Source organism: Manacus vitellinus, unplaced genomic scaffold (genome assembly GCF_001715985.3).
Source record: "Manacus vitellinus isolate BGI_N305 unplaced genomic scaffold, ASM171598v3 scaffold_33_pilon, whole genome shotgun sequence".
Classification (NCBI taxonomy): domain Eukaryota; kingdom Metazoa; phylum Chordata; class Aves; order Passeriformes; family Pipridae; genus Manacus; species Manacus vitellinus.
The window spans coordinates 4334385-4343722 of NW_021940478.1; the positions used below are offsets into that span (position 1 = coordinate 4334385).

Here is a 9338-nt window from a genome sequence, read left to right on the forward strand (position 1 = left end):
AAAACTAAGAAATTATAGACTTTCATGTCAACTACCATCTTGCCAGTAAAATTCTAGTTGCTTATTAGTCATTACTAAGTCCTAGAGTAAATAAAACACAAACAAAATATTTTACAAGACAATTGAAATATATATTTAATATAAAATTATTTTAAATCTTACTTTTTTTTTCCTATTTACAAATGTAAATAAGGGTTGAGAGAAACGCTCAAACACTGAAATTACATGTAAGTTTTCCCTAAGCAGTCTAACGTGGTTCCCCAACCAGCACCAAAACCTATCTGCTTACCTGGTTAACTATAAGTAAAGAACTTGAATACATAGGCAGCCTAATGCACCTGTTATCTCCAAGATGGATATGGGGAGCCATTGAGAAACTGGGTCCCCTCACAGCGGCTGTCTTGAGTTAGAGTTTCTGGTCAACAGAAATTACTTTCAAGACAATATATCTACTTTAAAAAAATGGTTAAAACTGTGCTGTTCCTGAGAAACATTTTAATTGTGACAAACTGACACATTCCACTGGAAAAGCAGAAGTTTCAGCTTCACAATTTCTTACTGATTCTCATTCGAGCAGTTTGGATTTCCTATTTCCAGCTGAGCTTATAGGTAGGTCTGTTAGGAAGATAATCTAGCATTTGGTAGAGCTGGTATAGAGTCAGGCAGAGCAGATGCACAAGGAACCATGGGTTGTCTGTTTTTCAGCTTCTTTCCCTACAGTTGCATTTTGAAAGTGAAAGATTTTGCTCCGTTATCCTGAAGAATCCCTCAAAAGTTCACAGAATCACAGAATATTCTGAGTTGGAAGGGACCCACAAGGATCATCAAGTCCAATTCTCAAGTGAATGGCCCCTACAGGGATCAAACCTGGCATTATTAGCACCAGGCTCTAACCAACTGAGCTAATTTCAGGGTCTTATAAGCTTGCTTTTTTTTTTTTTTTGGTGCCGCACTTTGCAATGCTGTCAACTCTCCCTCAGATTAACCCAATAACAATGCACATGTAGTGCTGTGAGTACTGTTCCTGTAAATACATCAGTCAGAGATTCATAATGGAGGAAATATGATAACTGAGCAGGTCAGAGAAAGCAAATGCTGGGTGCTGACGTAATCTACACAGTGTAAAATGTCACCAAAGAAATCTACAGAGCTACATAGGTTTAAGTCAAAGGTAAATAAGAAGAAAACGGTAGTTTGCAAAAAACTGTCCAAGATAATACAATATTATGTAACAAAATTTAACATAATATTCCAGATGAAAACTTAAGCATGTTTCATCTCGTAAATCTCTCCTTAAAATTAGTTTACCCCAAAGAGGTCATAGTCTCCTTGAATTTTTCATCCTTCATTCTGCCTTTCAGTTCTTCTTTTCTCTGTTTAAGAATACACTCTGCAAAGACAAATGTGCTGGATGAGGCTCTCAAAAGAGATGCTATTTCACCCTTCACCCATAGCACAGGAAGATGGTATCAGAACATAGTCCCTTCCAAGCTGTTGGCTCTTGATTTCTCAGTGTTAGAATTTCAGTAATCCTAGGTAGGCTTATTTTTTCTTGGATAAAAGTTATTTTCTCTGAACTGGAAAGGGATTTACTGTGGAGGTGTTTAAAAACAAACAAGCATAACATATTGGCAGAGACATACACAAAAGATTCATCTATACTGAATCTAAAGTGGTGCCTGGAAATTCAATATGAATCTATCTTAATAATCTTTAGCTGCCCAGATTTATGCATAGATAGACAAATATGTGTGTGTGGCTCTGATCTCTGTTTCTAGGTCCACCCATAATATAAATAGCCTTGAGAACTATACCACACACTGAGGCTTTATTGTGGTTTCTTTTTTTCACTCTGTAACAGCACCAAAATACTAACATGAAAGCAGATGTAAGTTAAAAATATATCAGTGCTTTTAATTCTTACCTTGCTTACCTTATCTTGGAAGTGTGCAGGATGTGGGCTATGTCACTTCTATTTAAAAGGCAAAAAGTGTGCAGGGGCCATCTGCCTTCAGAAAGTTGTGGTTTGCTCCACTGAAGGAGAAGTGAAGAAGAGAGGAAAAGGAGAGGAGATAACATTTAAAGGGAGAAAACCTACAAGCAAACTATCTTTGACTACTCAAGGATATTAAAATCTCACAGTTTCATTTCATGTTTCATGGGCTGTGCATTGTGTAGTTCCACAAATCTTGGAAATTAGAGAGATGTAGGATCTGTCATACTTGCTTGGTTCCAGGCACTTGCTATTTACCATCAGGGCAGGCAGCTCCATCTGCTGTATTCAAGCAAGGTCTTCGCACACTATTTTAGATCCATCTTATTTTCCGAATCTCCACCATCATCTGATATAAGGTTCCTTGTTCTGTCAAAGCCTGTGAGAAGAAAAAAAGGGATGTAAAATGCACTTCAGGCAAAAATGTGGGATCTCATGATGTATCTGAGCTCTAGACTTTGGTGGGCTGGAGAACTATTCATAAAAGCAAGCCTTCCTGCATCAAAAATGGCAAGTGGCAATAATGGAGACTTTATAGGTTGGAAAACTAAGTTGCACAGCTTGGCAATTAGTATTTCATAAGATAATTAGGTTTTAAATAATAGAGTGGAAGAGATTGGGGAGAAGGGACAAATAAAGTAATCTTTCTAAGTTTCAGAGGCAGCAAGCCAATCCAAAGTGCAATTAGCCTGCAAAGACATATGTACCCAAGAGATATGGGAGTTCCATACCTTTCTTCCCCCACTGTTTCTCTCAGAGTTTTTGTCTCTTACAGTTTTATTTTACTTTCTCTTTTAAAAACCACATGACAGCAGAACATGCAGCTGCTTATGGAAAATTCAATAGCTTTTGTGATTTAAATCAATATGATTTAACAGGTGGTTGTTTTGCTATTCACATTTGAAAAATCGCTGCAATTATAATTCTGCCATAACAAAGTGTTCTTCACATTCACAGCCTTTGACAACCCTTGCTCAGTCGCCAACTTCCCTCACATCTCTGGTAGTACCATATCTCTGATAGTACCATATCTCTGATAATTCTCTCCCACTCATACTATTTCTTGGCCTTCCTTAAGACAGCCATTACATCAACTTTCCACGAACTACCATGATTAATATTTGAAGTGTTTGTGGATGGTGTAATTGGTGACAAAACCACTGTTTTACAGTCTAAAAAGCTCACACTGTTAAGTCAAGCCTTAGCCTTCTGGCTATATTTAAAGATAGAGCTAAAAATAAATGAGAAGCAAATGTAACAGCGAGCACTTTCCTGAAGAATTTACCACTTCTTCTAGTCAAAAAAATGACCATCATTATTTCAGTTTAAGTTTTTTTTCCTGTGCCCAGCTGGAATTATGTTATTAATGCTCAGGGCTTCTTATAAGTTAAGGATTTACAGGTTAAAAAGTTATTTGGCTGGGACGTAAATTATGGTCCTACAAATTAGGAACCTTGTAAAATCTGGGATAACACAAGGATCCTGCAAAGAAATGTGCTTGGATGTATCCTTCTGTTGTCTGTGCTCCCCCGTTGCATCATTTTGGCCTAAGAGGAAAAAAAGGAATTGGTCTGATTGAAACATGGAGTTTGAAGACCAGTGATTTTTTTTTCCTCTTTCCATCTTTTGCACATAAATTTCTAAATAACTTCGACTCAACCTAAATGTCAGAAATGAAGGCTGCAAATTTTGAGGAGGTTTGGGGAGGTTAAAAAAAAAATTACTATAATTTGTATGTGACATGTTTTAGTAACCTTGAGCCCAAATGTATCCAATTTTGACTCTGCCTTTTACAAAAAAGGCTGAAAATAATGAAGATTAAAAACAAGCTGTTGTCAAAGGTTTGGTAAAAAGTTTTCCAAAAGACAGTCTTATTGTCCACATACATGTATATATGTGGCTCTTCTTCTTTTTTACCTAGTAGAGTCTCCCAATAACAAGATGAAGGCTTCAGCCTTCCTGATATGGGAAGGGTGCAGTGTCAAGTGTTTGCAGACTGAACATTCTCACCAGCACACGCAGACAGAAAACACTGGAAAAGCCTGGAAAAATTAAGATATCCTGTTGTATCCATAGGGTAGCTGTAAGATTCAAGACTGGAGTTGTGTGGGTGACATCTTGTGAGTGTTGTTGTTGTTTTCTACTTAATTGATCTGACTTATCTTCCATAATTTGTAGGCAAATTAGTCAAATAATTTTGTAGTCTTCTGTTTTTCTGTTCTTTTTTATGAATAAAATATTCCCCCTTGAATTCAGTGTAGAACCAGATTTTATCAATCAATACTAGTTTTCAGAGTAATTGAAGGCAATTTGACCTAAAATGCAATATTAAAGTTTAGAACCAACGTGTGTGTCTCAAACACAACCACTTATTAGAAGACAAACATGCTTGCAAACACCTTTTGCAAATACCTTCTTTTCAAGGAACCATACAGTTTCTAAACTTATACAGGGATTAATTTCTAAACCCAGGGTTACAGTAATTTAATGTACATATAAGGCTTTGTTTTCTTAATAAACTAAACAATGTATTTCATTATTTTGTTTAACCTTTTACAGATAATTTTTTCACTGCCTTCCAGTTAAGTGATTATTTATTCATTTTGACTGTGTTTACCCTACCATGAAGTATTATTGTTTTCCTTCTATAAGGCTTATTTTTAGATTAACTTATGGGTTTGGTGTTTGGTCAGAAATCCTTCTATATGGGGGGTCCAACAGTGTCTGAGCCTTAAATGACTGAGTTAAGCCTTCCTGTCTGCCCAGCCTATAAAAGAAAGATAATAAGTGCTTCATAAACAAGGCTGCTCTGAGGATTCATCAGTTAATGTTTGAAGACAGGCATGCTGATGATTTAACATTAACCTATAAGAATGTGTGACTTTGGAGTTTAGGTTTCACTGCTGCATTTCCTATCTATGGAATAACACAGAGGAAGGGATATCTCATGCAAGATGTTCTTCAGGAAATGTGTGCCACTCTGGAGTAAATGATGCTGTTTAATGACTCACAGCTTCTTCACCTTCACAGCAAGACCCCTAGCATTGCTGCAGAAAGTAATCACATAGTACACACTTTAACCTGCACTCCAGCACTGAGCCTCAACTGCTTCATATTTTGCCAAGTGCAAATTAAGTTTAAAAGAATACTCCAGTAAATGTTCATATGTGCAGCCTAGTTAAAGACTTCAGAGACAGAAAGGCTTGTAAGTAGTAGTATAGTGTTTGTACAAGAAAACTTATGAGTTAAAAATATATTAGATGTCAATCTGCATATCAGCGATGTTATTGCAACCTGTAGCTGAAGTTCACTTACCCAAACAGTTATGGTCAATAAATTTACAAACAAATTAGATTAATTATTTCAAGTTGCTGCAACCTACCTTCCTTCCAGAGAATTAGCAGTCAGTGAATGTGAGCAAGGTGAGGAGCAAAGACCTGCCAAACAGGTGGAACAGCGCGCAGCTGTAACATTGTCAAGAATCAACAGAAAAAAAGATGGTGTTACCATAAGCCCTGTAGAATCTCACTTTGCCTAGGTCTTACTTCCCTTTCTTTGCCCTCTTTCTCTTTCCTTCTCATTTGGGGTTTTTTGTTTGCGGTTTTTCATTTGTTTGTGGGGGGGTTTGTTGTTGTTTTTATTTGTTGTTTTGATTTGGGGTTTGTTGTTGCTCTGTTGTGGGTTTTTTCTGTTGTTGGTTAGTTGTTTTTTTTTCCCTACTTCCAATTGTAACTGAACAACTAAAATCCCACAGCCAAGAGAAAGTCCTGTCTTTAAGAATGCCAGAAGAACTTGGTAAGGTGTGTCTCATATTAGAATGAGATATTCACACCCGCTCTTCTTTCCTTAACCCTATGCTCCTCTGCGAGGCACCAATGTGTTCCTTTTCTTATCCAGTTCCTATATGATGGGCTTTGCAATGATGATTATTTAATTTCCCCCACACTTTTAAAATCAACTATTACTTTTTCTCCTACACCTTTGCTGTCTGGTGTTAAGGTCTGTGCAGCCCAGATGGAGTGTCAGAGAGACCACTCAGTGTCCACTGAATTCCCTTTTCTCCTGTTTTTTCTGGTTTGTATTTTCTTCTTATGTCAGGGTTTTTTTCAGAAAGGATTTAATTTTTTTTCTGACACTGACTTAAGATTTGTTTTAGTGGCCTCAACTTTTGTACAATTTTCCAGCATGATTTAAATTAAATACTGTAAATTGACTGTCTGTTGTAAATCTTTAATATTTTGTCCCAAGCTGCTAGGAAAAAATCATAAATGAAATTCAACCACACTTCACAATTGGGAAACTTAAAGTATGAACTTTATTGATCATGTCTATATCTATGAGGATTCACACAGCAGTTATTAAATTCCTGAAATCCTATCTCATAAACAGATTGTAAGCAGAGCACAAACTCTAGCTCATTTCTTGAATTTTTTTTTCTTTGTTTCATTCGAGATCTAGGTTTGGAACTTGGCAGAAATATTCCTTGACAGGCTGTTACAGGCTATTCAACAGTAATGCTATGTTGAATGACATTGGGGATGAAAAAACTCAGATTTGATAACCACTACAGTATTTTATTCCTAAAAGCAGGAGGGAATGTTGTAGACTCTTGGACATGGTCTAAATACCAGCCTAAATTGAATCACCAGACTCAACAAAAAATTGTGTAGAATCAAGTATGTTACTCACTTAAACGAAGTATCTACGATCTACTGATGTGCTTCTTACTCTTAAGGAAGAAACATTCTATAGTTCTATGTTATGGGCTGCTAAGAAATAGAGATGTGTGGGTTGTCAAACATTTTCTGTGACAAAGATCTGATCAAGTAATTAACTGCAACAAATGTTGAGTCCAATTTCTGCTGCCCAGACCCTTTTAGAATTCCCCAGAGGGCGATTTTGGCAGCCTGTCAGTAGAAAAACAAGAGAATGAGTTGGGAAACATTAATAAAAGTTGAAAACAACAGCTTCTGGAGCATTTGAATTGACATTCACATGCATGTGAAGAGGCTGCCAGATGAGAAAACAAGAAAGTAGGCTGACAGAAGATAACAGAAAACTAGAAAAGAGACATTGGAAAGTTATATTCAGAAACCTGATGTGAAATTTAAACTGCTGTCTTTTTTTCTCAGCTCTTTCCAGGTAGCAACTCTTGGAAACCCAGAAAAGAAGTCCTGGTGCCCTCTATCCACATACACACACGCCCGCTCTGTTTAAACACCCACAGTAGAACAGATCCTCATTTTTGTCTTTAACTGAGAAAATCATTAAGTCTCAACTGAGAGAAGAGGAAGACTGTAATAGGCACTGAGAGACAACAAATTCAAAAAAGTGAGGAATGCAGCTACAGCTGCTGTAACTAGTTAATTTGGCAAATCCTGGTACCTCATTGGGACAAACAATGGACCTTCCATCTCATCTTCTGTATTGCCACCTACAGAAGAAACATGCTCATAACTGTGTGCAAATGCAAACAAGAATCTTCAAAGAGAGGGATCATGCTTTGTAGGAGGCTGTTCTGAATCTGCAAATTGTCAAGAGCTCTATCTTCTATCACTGAAATTCCTGGAAAAAAAAAATTAACATCCTCGGTTTACAGTCTTCCTCCTTATTATTTTCTTATTATTTTCTTCCTCCTCATTTTTTCCCACTTTCTAATATCAAAGAAATAAAATGTCAACAACATTATTATTAAAAAAAAAAGTTTTTCCTCTACTAAACAGTTTTTTGCTCAACATAAATCATTCACTTTTACACATATCAACATGACAATATATCAGAAAAACAGAGTACGAAAAAATATAAAATTCTAGCCTGGTCTCCCTAGTAGGGACAAAATTCTGGAAAAAAAAAAGTTATCTCCAAATCCCTGTCTATGACCTCTGTATAGTTTACATCTCAATGTAATATCCAAGCAAAGTGAATTTGTAGCATGCAGATACATTTTATTGATGTCTCAAAAGAAAAGAATATCTACAAGGTACCAGAGCAGAGAATTTTCAGCCTAAAAGACACTTTTTGTCACACACCAACAAAAAAAACCACTCAGAAAGTTATTGAAGAGGTAGGAGTTAAGGACTTCAGTAAAATTTTCAGAACAAAAAGCAGAACGATCGACTTGAGGAAATCTTTCATTTAGACTCCCATTTTCTCAGTGTGGCAGTATTAAATGTCTTTAATGACAAAAGTAATGATATTTACTGTTCTTTTAAAGCTTATTTACTCCTTGTGAAAGTACCAAAATGTCCTTAGTGTAAAAATAGGCCTTATATATCTGAGGTACACATTTAGACCTTCTTCAAAGCAGCACAAAGAGAAAGATTCCAGATTTTTAAAAATGTGCCCTACATTGCTACAACTTGTATTTTAGCCCTAGAGGAGTTCCTACACTAGCTGTGAGGCAGTGTATGCACTTGTCCTGCACATCTCTAGTTTGGAAGCTGTGATAGCACCAATGTATCATTCTCAAGGTCTTTAAAAATCCTGAAGTCCATTGCATGGGAAATTATAAATATTTCAACCTTTAGCTTCATTTTGATGAGAAAATCAGCTAGCCACGTGTAGTAGCTAAATAAGAAAGAAATCCAAAACAGTACTTTAAATTTGCTATCTTATATTTCTAAAGGTATTCATGTTGGTGAGTGCACAGGCTCTGTATCCAAGGACAACTCAGCTTTGCCTTTCTGGCTTAGGTGCAGCTAATACCTGGTGCCAGAACGTCACAGTGTGCAACCTATCACTGACTACAACTAGGCTCCTGACATCTGCACCAGCATCAGCTCTGCAGCATGGATCAATGCTTGGCCTGGCAGGAGGCTGAGGGGTACAAGAGGAAATGTACATACCCACAAACATGAGCTAGAGAGTGAGATGGGAGCATTACATAGAAAACCTGCACACAGTGCAAAAGCCCAGGGTCAAAAAATTGTTACCTTTCTTAAAACATTTAATTTTGGCTTTTGGGATGGCAAATTGTGCATGTTAAGGAGAAATGTTATCAGCATTTTAACGTGGAAAGCTTTACTTTTGGTGAAACTAGTTTTGCTCCACACCAAAAAAAGAAAACCAAACCTAACAACTGCTTTGGGAATTTCTTTGTGGTGTTATCAGGGCTTGATTTTGAAGCATAGTGTATCCTTCAGATACCAGTCAGAAACAGCTAAGTGGAATCAAGATTATATTTCTAAATGTCATAGTTCAGTATTTTTACTTGAGTTAATGCTAATCAATTGATGTAACATTTCAAAGTGACATGCTCCTGAGATATACTGTCCAAAAAATTTAAAAATAAGAAAATCTGAAAGAATTAAAACCTTAAATATGAAATTGTTATCATGTGCAATTT

The 9338-nt window shown here is 36.5% G+C and overlaps 1 long non-coding RNA gene across 1 annotated transcript; it reads right to left on the minus strand.

The window, feature by feature from the left end:
- Positions 1-1243: 1243 nt before the first annotated feature.
- On the minus strand, positions 1244-2326 carry LOC108640447. Its single transcript, XR_001921182.1, has 3 exons — positions 2252-2326; positions 1925-2034; positions 1244-1390 (listed from the first exon to the last, which is right to left on the minus strand). It is a non-coding gene; the product is annotated as an uncharacterized LOC108640447 (long non-coding RNA).
- Between the last annotated feature and the right edge of the window lie 7012 nt (positions 2327-9338).